The following is a 13,363-nucleotide window of genomic DNA, read 5'->3' as shown; positions in this document are numbered from 1 at the left end:
GAGCTTCTGACGGCTGGTTATGGAGTTATAAAGGTTCTTGATTTCTGACCTAGGAGAGAGAAAATCAAGAACTGCAGAAAAACCGGAAGTGAACAGCTGCTGATGGCTTCCCAACAGAGATCGAGTTGCCCTCTTGAAGAGTTGAACTAGTCCTTGAAAGCCCTTGCAGATCAGACCTCAGAGTTGGCCAAAAGAAGAGATCGATTGGCTCCCAAGATTAGGTCTGAATTCGGAAATCAATCCCTGCTGTAACAGAAACAGAAAACAGAAAAATAATTGTAGAAATTAAGAAAAGAAGTAGGAGAATGTGGGGGAGGAGTGGCTGTCTCGACCAGGGCTTCTCACCCACAACTATCTCAGTTGTTTCAACATAATGATTGCAATTTTCTTTATTCAAATATAAAATTATGAGTACATAGGCTCCTCTATTTATAGGGGCAGAATAACAATCAAACTATTACTAGGAGCTAGTTTCCCAAAAGGACTAGACACTCCTACTTCAACTAGGAGCTAGTTTCCCAATAGAACTAGACACTCCTACTACAATTAGGAATTCAAAATTGGACTAGGAATAATAAACCTATGTGGAAAATAAATAGAGTCCTAAGAGAATTTGGACTCGACATGCTGATACCAGGTTCAAGCTTATATTTGGCCATTTGCAGCTTGATAATCAGCTCCCACTAACGTTGTTGCCTGTTCTGTTGGCACCTGATCAAACTGACATGCAGCATCCGGTTTTCAAAATGACTATTACAATGAAGAACGAGAATACTGATGGCACCCAGGTGTACCCATACGTTTATATACGGGTAATGCTTAATTCAGAGTATTGTCATTATGTAGACAAGAGAAGAACGTATCTTTTTGTAGACATTTTCTCACAAAAACCTCTATTGGAATGCTAGGTCACTGACAAGTGTTGGAGGGTTAGTATCCATGAACCAATTATTTGGGCATTGGTGGATTTCTACAACAATCTTCAGCTAGATCGAATCCCCAAAAGCTCTAATATCTCAGAAGTTGATCCTGAGATACGAGTGGAGTAAGGACCTCATTTACTTCTAGTTTCCATTCAGCAACCACTAATGTTGAAATTTGAATGGATGTGTTAAGCAGAAAAACTTTTGGGATAAGGCTTAGTTGAGTCGTTTTAAGTTTTAACAATAAGACTAGCATGTTTTATGTTCCTCACCCAGTCCCACCCCACCCCTAAAAAAAATAATTTCTGCTCTATTCTTTTGTCAAGATATTCGTATGATCTGCTACCACCTCTCCAATTGTGATAAAAAGAGCTGTGTGGTATTTTCCATGGTGGTTTTTCTACTCAACACTGTGCTCACTTTTTCCATTGTGGTAATCGTATTTTTGTATGTTGCAACATAATTTCCTGAAAAAAAAAAACTCGATGGGCCCAATGGCCCACTAATTAATTAAAAACAATTACTAATTATTCCCCTAGCTGATGGGCGCAATTGGCCCTTATTTGTACTTAGCCACTCAGGTGGACTAAGTAGGGGTTCGACTGGCTTCTTGACTGGACCCTAGCCACTCAGGTGGACTAAGGCTGGACCCTTCTTCCTCTCATATTTCCTTCCATAATGTGTATCTACATCACTGTGCCTTAAAAAAAAGTTAGAAAACTCCCCGATAACGTGGATGCCTTCAAAACCATTCAATCGGGATCGGTCTCTGTTAAGTTTGTCTCGAATTCTTGACCCGTTTTGAAGATTGACCCGATCCGACATATTTTGGTGGCGACCCGAATGGGAAATTTTCTGAGATCTGTGATGGAAGCAGAGGGCTTGGGCCGGAGCCCATCACTGATCTCGTATGGGGGTGAGAAAGTCATTGTTGCTTGTACTGTTGCTTGTTGAGAACCGCGATTTGGAGTATATATATAATGTACTCTTGCTTGTTGAGAAAATCATTGTATTACAGGGTTTTCACGCAGCTAGGGTTTTAGGGCGAGTTTTTCCTTGCCGCTGCTAGTGTGTAATTTCTCCTCTGCATAGTGAATCATCTTCTTCTTCGCCCGAGGACGTAGCACACCACCCTGGTGTGTGAACCTCGTTAAATCTCTGTCGTACGGATCTATTGTCTTTATTATTCGTGTTTCTTGGTGTTTGATCTAACAAATTGGTATCAGAGCTCTGGGTTACTTCGATCCATGGCTTCAACGAAATACGATATTGATAGGTTTGACGGCAACATCAGTTTTAGTTTATGGCATGTTCGAATGATGGCTGTTCTCACGCAGCAGGGTTTGAAGAAAACCCTATTTGGGAAGGCGAAGAAACCTGCAACTATGTCCGATGATGATTGGAGCGATTTGGATGATAAAGCCCTTTCAGCTATTCAGTTGTGTCTTTCGAATGATGTTCTACAGGAAATTCTCTCAGAGAAAACGGCTGCAGAGTTATGGGTGAAGTTAGAGAACCTCTACCTCATCAAATCCCTCACCAATAGGTTGGGATTGAAGCAACAATTGTATACCCTTCATATGGGTGAAGGTACTTCTATTAAATCCCACATATCTGAGTTCAATTCTATTGTTACTGATTTGAAAAGGATAGATGTTAAAATAGACGATGACGATTTGGCCCTATTATTGTTATGTTCTCTGCCTCCATCTTATAAGCATTTTAGGGATACCATGATTTATGGTAGAGAGACAATCTCTATTGAGGATGTCAAAACGAATCTGCAAAGCAAGCAGAAGATTGATGATGAGTTGACATCTACCAATAAATCTGATGGTGTTGGTTTGGTAGCTAGAGGGAGAACGAATGAAAGGGGTTCAGATGGTGACAAAAAGAAGGCTAGATCAAAATCTAAGCACAAGAATTTAACCTGTAATTACTGTAAGAAAAATGGGCATATTAAATCTGAATGCTATAAGCTTTTAAATAAGCAGAAGGCAGGTGACGGTGCTCAAAATCAACAGAAAAGAGATGATTCTGCAGAAGCTAGCATTGCTGAAGATGAGAGTGAGTCTGATATGCTTTTGGTGACTGATGATAAAGTTAGATCACAGGATGAATGGATTCTTGACTCTGGTTGTTCCTACCATATGTGTCCTAATCGTGAATGGTTCTCCACATACGAATCAGTTCGAGGTGGAGTTGTGTTGATGGGAAATAATGCTTCTTGTAAGACTATTGGAATGGGAATGATCAATATCAAGATGTATGATGGCATTGTCAGAACCTTGTCTAATGTCAGGCATGTCCCTGATTTGAAGAAGAATCTCATCAGTTTAGGCACTCTTGATTCAAATGGTTGCAAGTATACAGCTGAAGGTGGAGTAATGAAGATCAGTAAGGGTGTTCTCTTATTGATGAAAGGAATCAAGGTTGGCAGTTTGTATGTGTTACAGGGTACTACAGTCACTGGGTCTGTTGCAGCAGCTTCATCATCTATGTCTGAATCAGATGTCACAAATTTATGGCACATGAGGTTAGGCCATATGAGTGAAAGAGGGATAGCATCATTAAGTAAAAGGGGCTTGTTGTGTGGTCAGAGTACAGGAGCAATGGAGTTCTGTGAGCATTGTGTATTTGGGAAGCAGAAAAGAGTTAGTTTCAGTACTGCTATTCACAGGACTAAGGGAACTTTGGACTACATTCATTCAGACCTATGGGGGCCCTCCAGGGTTGCTTCAAAGGGGGCTGGTGCAAGATACTTGCTTACTTTCATTGACGATTTCTCTAGGAAGGTTTGGGTCTATTTCTTGAAGCACAAAAATGAAGTATTTGTCACTTTCAAACAGTGGAAGAATTTGCTTGAGAAGCAGACCGGGAAACAAATTAAAAGGTTGAGAACCGATAATGGCCTAGAGTTTTGTGAAGGTGACTTTAATGAGTTCTGCAAAAATGAAGGTATTGCAAGACACCATACAGTTGTTAAAACACCCCAGCAGAATGGAGTGGCAGAGCGTATGAATAGAACCTTGTTAGAAAAGGCGAGGTGTATGTTATCAAATGCAGGATTGGGCAAGGAGTTCTGGGCAGAAGCAGTTAACACAGCAACCTTGTTGGTGAATCGATCTCCTTGCACAGCTATTGAGTGCAAGACTCCAGAAGAAGTTTGGTCAGGTAAACCTGCAGACTACTCAAATTTAAAAGTATTTGGATGTCCTGCTTATGCACATGTAAATGAAGGGAAGTTGGAACCTAGGGCTAAGAAATGCATTTTTCTTGGGTATGGATCTGGAGTGAAAGGATACAGGTTGTGGTGTTCTGATCCAAAGTCTCCAAAATTTCTTATTAGCAGAGATGTTACTTTTGATGAATCTGCTATGTTGCATCCTAGGAAAGAAGTTCCTATTCATTGTGATGAAGGTCAAGAAAAATCTAGAGAGAAGGTAGAGTTTGAAATTGGTGGTTCATCTTCAAACAAAGCACAATCTACTTTAGTCCAGTTGCCTACTTTTACTGAAGGAGATGATGCTCAAGAGAATCAAGAAGAAGAGCGGTACAACATTGCCAAGGATAGACCAAGGAGGAATATTAGACAACCACAAAAGTATGGGCATGCTGAATTTGTTGCTTATGCATTGTCTGTTGCAGATACAATTGAAAATAGTGAGCCTGCAACATATTCTGAAGCTGTTGCTTCAATTGATTCTACAAAATGGTTGATTGCCATGAATGAAGAGATGGAATCTCTTCATAAAAATCAGACTTGGGAGCTTGTGAAGCCGAGAACAGGGAAGAAAATTGTTGGTTGCAAATGGGTCTTCAAGAAGAAGGAATCTGCCTCAGGTGTTGAAGATGCTAGGTACAAGGCACGTTTGGTTGCAAAGGGCTACAGTCAGGTACAAGGAATTGATTTTAATGATGTTTTCTCACCTGTTGTTAAGCGTAGTTCTATTCGTGTCCTACTTGCTTTAGTTGCTATGCATGATTTGGAGTTGGAGCAACTTGATGTGAAAACAACATTCTTGCATGGTGAACTAGAAGAACAAATTTATATGCATCAACCTGAAGGGTTTGTTATTGAAAGTAAGGAAGACCATGTATGCTTGTTGAAGAAGTCCCTATATGGTTTAAAACAGTCTCCTAGACAGTGGTATAAAAGGTTTGATTCAGTTATGGCTAGTTTTGGATACTCCAGGTGTCAATATGACTGTTGTGTTTATTTCAGAAACCTCTCTGATGGGTATTCATATATTTGTTGCTTTATGTTGATGATATGTTGATTGCAGCAAAAGATAGGAATGAGGTCAATAGGTTGAAGGAACAATTAAGTTCTGAATTTGAGATGAAAGATTTGGGGGCAGCAAGGAAGATCCTTGGTATGGTGATCAAGAGGGATAGAAAAGCAGGGAAGCTGTGGCTATCTCAACAAAAGTACACTGAGAAGGTATTGAATCGTTTTGGCATGAAAGATGCCAAACCTGTAACTACTCCTCTTGCATCTCATTTTAGACTTTCAACTGCTCTATCACCTAAGACAGATGAAGAGGTGGAGTACATGTCACGTGTTCCATACTCTAGTGCAGTTGGCTCCGTTATGTATGCTATGGTTTGCACTCGTCCTGACATTTCACAAGCTGTCAGTGTGGTGAGCAGATATTTGTCATGTCCAGGTAAAGCTCATTGGGAAGCAGTGAAGTGGATACTTAGGTACTTGAAAGGGACCTCTGGTGTTTGTTTGGAGTTTGGGAGGAATGGTGATAATTTATCTGGTTATGTTGATTCAGATTATGCAGGTGATCTTGACAAGAGGAGGTCACTCACAGGCTATGTATTTACTCTTGGAGGAAGTACGGTTAGTTGGAAAGCTACTTTACAGGCTACAGTTGCATTATCTACTACTGAAGCAGAGTATATGGCAGTGACTGAGGCAATTAAAGAAGCTATTTGGCTTAGAGGTTTGTTGGGAGAACTCAGCATGGATCATGGGGTGACTGTTGTCCATTGTGATAGCCAGAGTGCTATTCACTTGACTAAAGATCCAATGTATCATGAGAGGACAAAGCACATTGATGTTCGGTATCATTTCATAAAAGAGATAATTGCTCAAGGTAATATCCAAGTGTTGAAGATTGGTACTGAAGACAATCCAGCTGATATGTTGACTAAGCCTTTATGTGTTGGTAAGTTCGAGCATTGCTTGAACTTACTTGGTGTTTGTCATGTTTGAGTTCAGCCCTTTGGAGGGCTATTGGAGAAGATGAAGATATTAGCTATTTGTTTATCTGTTGGAGGAGAATTCAAGCCAAGGTGGAGATTTGTTAAGTTTGTCTCGAATTCTTGACCCGTTTTGAAGATTGACTCGATCCGACATATTTTGGTGGCGACCCGAATGGGAAATTTTCTAAGATCTGTGATGGAAGCAGAGGCCCAAGCCCGGAGCCCATCACTGATCTCGTATGGGGGTGAGAAAGTCATTGTTGCTTGTACTGTTGCTTGTTGAGAACCGCGATTTGGAGTATATATATAATGTACTGTTGCTTGTTGAGAAAGTCATTGTATTCCAGGGTTTTCATGCAGCTAGGGTTTCAGGGCGAGTTTTTCCTCGCCGCTGCTAGTGTGTAATTTCTCCTCTGCATAGTGAATCATCTTCTTCTTCGCCCGAGGACGTAACACACCACCCTAGTGTGTGAACCTCGTTAAATCTCTGTCGTACGGATCTACTGTCTTTATTATTCGTGTTTCTTGGTGTTTGATCTAACAGTCTCAATTCTCTGAAATAGCATAAAAGTCCCTATGTCCAACTTCTAATGCCCCTGTGGGTCTCAACTTCTTCAAAATTACCATAAAATTCTTTGATAGAAAAATACAAACAATACTCTTTTTTGAAATCTTATTTTTGTCAACTTAGAGCATCCACGCAAGAATAGTGACAACTCCATACAAATTCGGATCTCACTGAAACCACTTGTGTTGGGTTCAAAATTTATAGCACTACAAATCTCTAGAATAACTCGACTGTGCACTCAGCCATGTGAAATGATTAAAATGCTCCCAAATCTTGTTGAGGCGATATATTCTTTGTTCGACATCGGATCGAGGCGAATCTGTATGCGTTGGAGAGTGCAAGACACTCTGTAACTTTCTTGAATGAGTCAACTGAAAAAAATGCCATCTTAAATGATCAAAATGCCCCCAAACTTAAATGGCCCAAAATTGCCGCATCTTGATTGGAAAATCATACCAAACACCACTACACCATTCACCCTATGCAACTTCTAACATGCCTTTGAGCATTGCCATGTCATCAGAGTGCCAATACACTGGCACATCATCACATTTGGCCTCCTCATCATACAAGACCCTTATAGTCACTATTATACTATGATGGATGACCATTGCCTTTCTGCATTGCACAATCAATTATTTGACTCTACCAGGTCACACTGAATAGTGAATACTGGGATGCCAAAGGCCCAAAACACGGTGTTCAAAATTACTACCATGCTGATCTTGATCATAGTTATCACGAGGCCAAGGCGTTGGAGGGCTGCCTAAGCATTTAGACAACAAGGTGCCTACCTTAAGGCAAACAGGGTGTGTAAGGTGACCAAGTGTTATTTTTTATTTTTCCTCTTTTCTAACATTATTTAGTATGCTACATATATCATGTATCTTAAAAAGTCAACATTAAGCCACATCAAATCATCAAAAATCAACATTAAATCATCAAAATCAACATTTAAATAAATGCTCTTGTTCTATAATAAGTTTGAAAGTTCAAATGATTTTATTTTTACATGAGACTTTTTGTATTAGGTATAGCATAAAAACCATCTTTCCAACAAGTCTAAGATAACTTAAATCTGAGTTGTAATGACGAATTTATGTTTCGATCAAACTTATTTTAAAGTGCACAAATGCTATTAAAATCGTTTGAATGTAAATAATTTTATGGACATCAAAACAAAAGATAATTTTATCGGACTTTTGGTTTTTAGCAATGTTTTACCATGATAAGATTTATAAAATTTTCAGAATTGAGAAAAACGTAGCATTTGAAAGTTGAAAATTGCCCTACAACAAAAAATTCAGTTTTTGTTCTTGGACTAGTGGGTTGAATTTTTATCCTTTTGGAATTTGATTTTTAAACTATTTTTATTGGATTTAAATTGGGGATATTTTCTTTTTATATTTCCTTAAATGATATTTTGCATAAATAAATGCTAAAACACAAGGCAATAGTTGCCTACCGCCTAGACGCCTATGTGACGCCTTGACAACTATGATTTTGATTGCTTCGTCACTGTTGCTGCTTGCTCACCCAATACATCTATCAAGTCTAATACCTTTGTCATTTTGACTACTGCCGACACTGCATACCATTGTCCTTTACCATCATTGCCACTACTCTGTGAGTATGTTGACCATGGCTGTGTTGACCATCAATAACAACACTAGTTGCATGACATCCTCAACTGTCATTAGACCAACATAGAGGATATGTTAGGCTTCTCACCTAACTGTGGTAAAGGGATCCCACCAACTCCCAACATTTACATCCCACCAAAGTTTTCCTACTGTATCCCACAAAACTATACTGTCTCTCAGTGAACTTAGCAAACATAGAGTTAACAAGTTGTTCCAATTGTTTGGGTAGTGTGATCCCTCCCTACTTTTTATTTATAAAAAAGGTTATACCCAGTGCACGAGGCTCCCACCACTACGGGGTTTGGGGAGAGACATAATGTATGCAGCCTTACCCCGCTTTGTGGAGAGTCTGTTCCCTACTTTTTATTTATTACTTTCATGAAATAAGAAAAATAGGAAACTGTATATACAATAGATAGAATCTCTTACAAATTTAGTCTTCTTCAAACGGAAACTATTCTAGAACTTTAACAACATAGAAACTAGGGGCTAGAATGTAGAACATCTGTCCAATCCTCTAGATTTACTACTAAAATAAAGAATGCTACTTGCTAAAGTAGAAACTAACAATAACCCATATAAGTCTCAAATCCCTAATATTTGGGCTTATAGAGTTGGCCCATTACAATAGAAAACCCAAAAATATTAAGCCCATGGCCCATATAACCCATTGAAAAAGGGTGTACCCAATGCACGAGGCTCCTGCCACTATGGAAATGTACACAGCCTTACCCATGCTACACAGAGAGGCTGTTTCCTGACTCAAAACTATGACTACTACGTCATAATGGAGCAAGCTTACCATTTCGCCAAGGTCCAACCTTTGCCCATATAACCAATTGGACACTCAAAATCAAACATATTGGTCCATTCTTGGTCCACTCCAATGGCTTGGTTTGTTGCTGGTCTTGTTCTTATGAACTGCATCAAGAGCTATGACAATGATGTAGAGGAGGTCTCGAATGAGTTCCTGGATCGTTTGGACCGATAGAAGGCCACGCGGTCCGGCCGAAAATAATGATTTTCCCTGGTCAAAAATACTGATTTTTCAGTGTCACTGTCGGGATCATAACTTTTGACTCAAGTGGAGTCATGGGAGTCGTATCCCATTTTGGAAATGGCAGTCAGTGTTCTATAGGTGTTAACAACCAAGAAACTACTGGGTTGCCCAATTCATCAGTTTAGGGGGTCAGCGAGGCCTGTGAAATTTGGTGCACAATTTAGGGTTTTTTTCCTAGTTTCTAGTTTTTATGCGTTTGCCCTTGTAAGCTGACCTATCTATACAAGGTCACTTTGGGATTACTGGAAGGTTAACTTGCATGTTGAATGAAATAGCCACAATTTCTCTTCTTCCTCACTGGATCTAGGGTTTCACCTAGCTTGTGGATTTGAGGGTTCGTCTGTGCTAGAATGACACCTAGCCCATCGCGCTTCCGACTGCATTAGACAATTTATACTATCCATGTTTATATTTGTATTGCTTTGGTTAATGACTTTTTCCAATTTCGAAAAAAATCATTAAACTGTAGCATTGTGGAGAAGGCTGAATTTGGTCCTTCAGACAATGAACATGAAGCTTTCTCAACTATTAAAGTTATAGGAAAACATAATGGAGGATCACATCTCATGTTAGAAGGGATATTACGCCATCTTTAGTAGATTATTTATGCAGGAAAGCTAAGGTTCTGCTACCGAGTGATATATGATGGAAGAGGAGATTCCAGTTTTGATTGAAAAAGAGCGGAGAATATGAGGACCACATCCAATGTTAGAAAAGGGGTAATACTCACCATCTGTAACAGATGATAAATGCAGAACAACCAAGCTCTACTACCTAGTGAATGATGTAAGATTAGGCAGAGAGGTCAAGGTTAATAATGCAAGCCTGATCTAGAAATTGTTACTATTTTAATATCTATTGGGTATGGGATTTTAATTCTTTGGGATTTATTTTTAATTGGCTGAATTATAAGGTGTACAAAAAAAATTATTTAATCAGTAGTGGGGTCCATTAGGTAGTGTAGTTGGCTGTAGTTTATTCATTAGAGAGTCCTATTTTGGTTAGTTGTGTGGGGTCCAAGTTATCTAGAAGATTTAGGCGTCAAAAATTCGAATTAGTTATGTATTTAGAGTCCTTGTTAGTTGAGTTAGTCTAGCTACCTAAGATTTTCAGATTTAGGAGACTTTCTTTGTTTTCTTATGAATATGCAGCAACCCCCCGAACTATGTAATAGAATGCATTAAATTTGTTTTGATTTGATAATTGCCTAGGTGGTCAGTTTTCTCTCCCTTGTTGATCTCTTCTTTCTGATGCAGTCCCTCCTCTCTTCTCTTTAGAGAGTGGACCTCGGTGCAACAGTAAGGTTGCTCCATTGTTACCTAGTGGTCACAGGTTTGAGTAGGGAAACAGCCTCTCTGTGAAGTGAGGGTAAGGCTGTGTGTACATTATGACCCTCCCCAGACCCTGCAGTAGCAGGAGCCTAGCACACTTGGTATGCACTTTTTTTATTCGTGGTTACTGTTCATTGGTACTGTTCACAGTCCAAAAATAGTAGCTTTCCCTATTTATTTTCTATTCCTTAAAATCCCAATCCATCCTATCCTTTTTCCCACCACCCTTACATTGTAGTTCAGCTCTACGTTTTGAAACACTAGGTTGTCCTACACTCCAACGTCAGTTAGATTGATGTTGAAGTGGTGGAGGATATATGACTTGTTGATTAAAGAAATAGATGGGAAAATTAGATATTAAATTCTAATCGACGGTTATTGGTTAAAGGGCAACCAATTCAAGGTGCTGTACTGATAATGAATGTCAAGGACTTTTTGGGTCAGTTATGAATGGGAGTTTGTTAGAGCATATATCTGGGATGATTGAATATCAACTGAAGCTTTCACAAATCACAGTGGGAGTAATGTGCTGCCTCCCAAAAATGAAGATATTGCATGAATCAATGTGCAGCTGCCCAAAAATGAAGATATTGCATGGAGGTATGTGCAGCCTCCCGAAAATGAAGATATTCCTGGGATATTTTAATCATGAGCCACATATTTTGGGTTTTCAAATTTGTTCATATGGACAGGAAGTTCCTTGATGGGGATATAGTTATTTAGGAAACGGAACAAATTTGAACAGAGGAAAGCGAGAAAGAGAATTAAATCTAGGAACTTAACTTGAGTATCTTATGACACTAGATAACAATAATAAAACTCTAAGTTGATTCCTCAACACACTCGCCCCAATAGGGGTGGGTTGTGTTGTAAGCACTTAGTAATCAGAACCACTGTGTGATGGTCAACATAAAACTTGCTGATCAGGAAGCTGGAATTTAATGGATCCACTTATGCATGCTTCTAGAGATCTGGGAATCCAGACCTTGATTTTGGATATGTGATATTGAATAGACATGTATTGATCAATGTATTAAACTTAGAAATATTATATGGAGTGTGATTCTAGTATGTATCATATTAGAGATTATAGGTATGGATGCCCGGTTTCTCGTCTGTGATTATGCATAGGACTTGATTGATTTGTAATGTTAGAAACCATATCTGGTGATGATGAAGCCTTTTGTGATTTTGTCAGGCTGACTATTGTTGAGCAGTCTAGGATGTGAGAAATGATCCTACTGCTATGGACAAGGATTTTCCGAGTGTAGATTATAATTAGCACTAGTACTTTATTAAACCTTGTACTTTATTACCTTTATACTGTTTGTCTTGGCTAAGAATTGAACAATCTTGCTTTCAACAGAATTAAGGCACAGTGGTCTTGATTTCATGTACTTGGGCCTTTTAGGTTTTCAACCATATGTTGGCTATTTTCGATTTTGTATTGGGATCAGATTGGCCAGATCAGCTGAGCCTGATCCACCTGAATTCCTAATTTTTCCTTCCAAACTAAGGGGCCAAACTTGACCAAGCCAATCTGATGTTTTAACTTGGCATATAAAAACACCATTTGGTCCAGATATAGACTTTATCGTACTATGTACCATTGTACCATCATTAAGCAGGGTTTTAAGTATTGGTAGGAATCGTATTGTATCGTATCAGCCGATTTGTATCGGTATCAGTGGGTAGTGATATGATACTTGCTGATACAATACTTATTTTTCAAAAAAAGTTTGAATTGACCGATGCGGGACTATACAGTCTGATACGGTCTGATACTGGTAAGATACACTTGATATGCCTCCTTTAAACCTGGAAAACAGAGACCATGAGTGAGATACAAAATTAAGAGCAACCGAAGGCCTTGGTAACATATTTTTCTCTTTGATATGAGTTGGAAGAAATCATCTAACATAAAAAATGGCCATAATGTTCACTATTTCAGCAAGTTTTGGGGGCTTACAGTGCTCAACTCACGGATCGAAATAGATTTGGGTAATAAAGTGGTAAAGTTGTAGATCTCTTTTTTTTTTTTGTTATGCACGACTAGATTAGGTAGAAACTCAAATTCTTGCATCAAGCTGATCTATATTTACATATTGCATAATAAGGTGTTTTATGCTTCAAAACTTACTTTATATATATTATAAGCACATCCATGTATTTTTTGACCATTTCCATGCGTATCTTGTGTCTCTCTGATACGATACGATACATCTCTTAAAATCACCCCTTTGATACAATACTCGATACGGATATTCATTAAATGTCAATTTGTGGCTAGTAAATTAAGTACTGCCCCTATTGATGTGACTGATTCTACTAAAGTTCAATTGTGAGCTATCTTGATGGGTTAGAGTTGGCAAAAATTTTCTTACTCTTGATAGTTGAGGGAGATTTGAAGGCTGTTAGATGGATGTTATTGATTCTTGAGGGTCATCGTGCTTGGCCTAATTGCGCTAAGCCTTGGCTATATCCCTGAATATCTCATTCAACCGTGTGCGGGGAGACCTGGCAATTCCGTTGCTGATGAACATGGCAATGTGAGAGCCTGGGGGGACTTCTTGTATACTGGGGACTGTCCAATGTCAGTGGAATTCCCTTTGAGTATGTTT

The 13,363-nt window shown here is 39.0% G+C and overlaps 1 protein-coding gene across 1 annotated transcript in view; it reads left to right on the top strand.

The window, feature by feature from the left end:
- Positions 1–13,363, top strand: part of LOC122068451 (sugar transporter ERD6-like 6) — a 31,837-nt gene that overhangs the window by 16,524 nt on the left and 1,950 nt on the right.

This window comes from Macadamia integrifolia, chromosome 2 (genome assembly GCF_013358625.1).
Source record: "Macadamia integrifolia cultivar HAES 741 chromosome 2, SCU_Mint_v3, whole genome shotgun sequence".
In the NCBI taxonomy this organism is placed as follows: domain Eukaryota; kingdom Viridiplantae; phylum Streptophyta; class Magnoliopsida; order Proteales; family Proteaceae; genus Macadamia; species Macadamia integrifolia.
The sequence above is the reverse complement of the archived record's forward strand: the minus strand, read 5'-3'. Positions and strand labels throughout refer to the sequence as shown.